Source organism: Octodon degus, unplaced genomic scaffold (assembly GCF_000260255.1).
Source record: "Octodon degus isolate 3935 unplaced genomic scaffold, OctDeg1.0 scaffold00177, whole genome shotgun sequence".
Taxonomy (NCBI): domain Eukaryota; kingdom Metazoa; phylum Chordata; class Mammalia; order Rodentia; family Octodontidae; genus Octodon; species Octodon degus.
Window position 1 is genome coordinate 3,624,361 of NW_004524753.1, and position 898 is coordinate 3,625,258.

Below are 898 nucleotides of genomic sequence, written 5' to 3' on the forward strand. Positions count from 1 at the left end.
GTGGAACCGGGGATCGAACTCAGGTCCTTGAGCTTGCCAGGGAAGCGCTTATTCCACTGAGCCATCTCCCCGGCCCCAAAATTTCCTGATTTATGAATCCAACTTCTGCAGATTGTGGTGGGAGACACACTTTTCCAGGCTCCTTGGCAGTAAGGCTACAGCGATGTGTCCTGGATTCCTCCCATCAGATGCCCTTGTGCGTGACTTGGATTCCAAACTCAGCGCTGGAAGGAAGGAGGGTGCTGTAGGTTAACTAATAAGAAATCTGTAACAGTTGAAATGAATCAGCTTGATTCTGGGTGTTCAAGGCCCGCCTGAGGATTGCCACCAACAGCATAAAGAGAGAACTGGAGGGGAAGATGCTGTGCTGTTGCTGGACAAACTTGTCTCGCTGGATTTTCTGATATGATCTAAGCTGTTCTCATCATCAGAGGAGCTCAGGTCCTCCCTCCTGCTGAGGGTGGCTGCAGTTCTCTTTGAGGGAGCCCTGGTTTCAGCATCTCCTCCTGGTCCAGTGCATGTCCTTCAGCGTGATGGTGCAGGTCCTTCACCCTGCTGGTGCAGACTCGAGCTTCCACCAGTGGCCTTTGGGTCTTCCCAGTGAAGGTCTTTGACACTTTTCCATGAGACATTATCATGGGCTTGAGGTCTTCAGCTGCACTCGTGCAGGACAATGCCATGGGATCCAGGCCCTCAGTTGGATATTTTAGGTCTCTAGTGTATAGACAGATCTTTTTATTTTATTTATTATTTTTAACGAATACAAAATAGTGATTTTAAAAAAAAAACCCACAGCATTACAAATAATGCAGGATTTCACTAAAAGCAATAGGAATTCAACAATGATTGCTGCATTACATGATGCTCTCTTCAAATTAGTTGTTAGGATTACCAGATA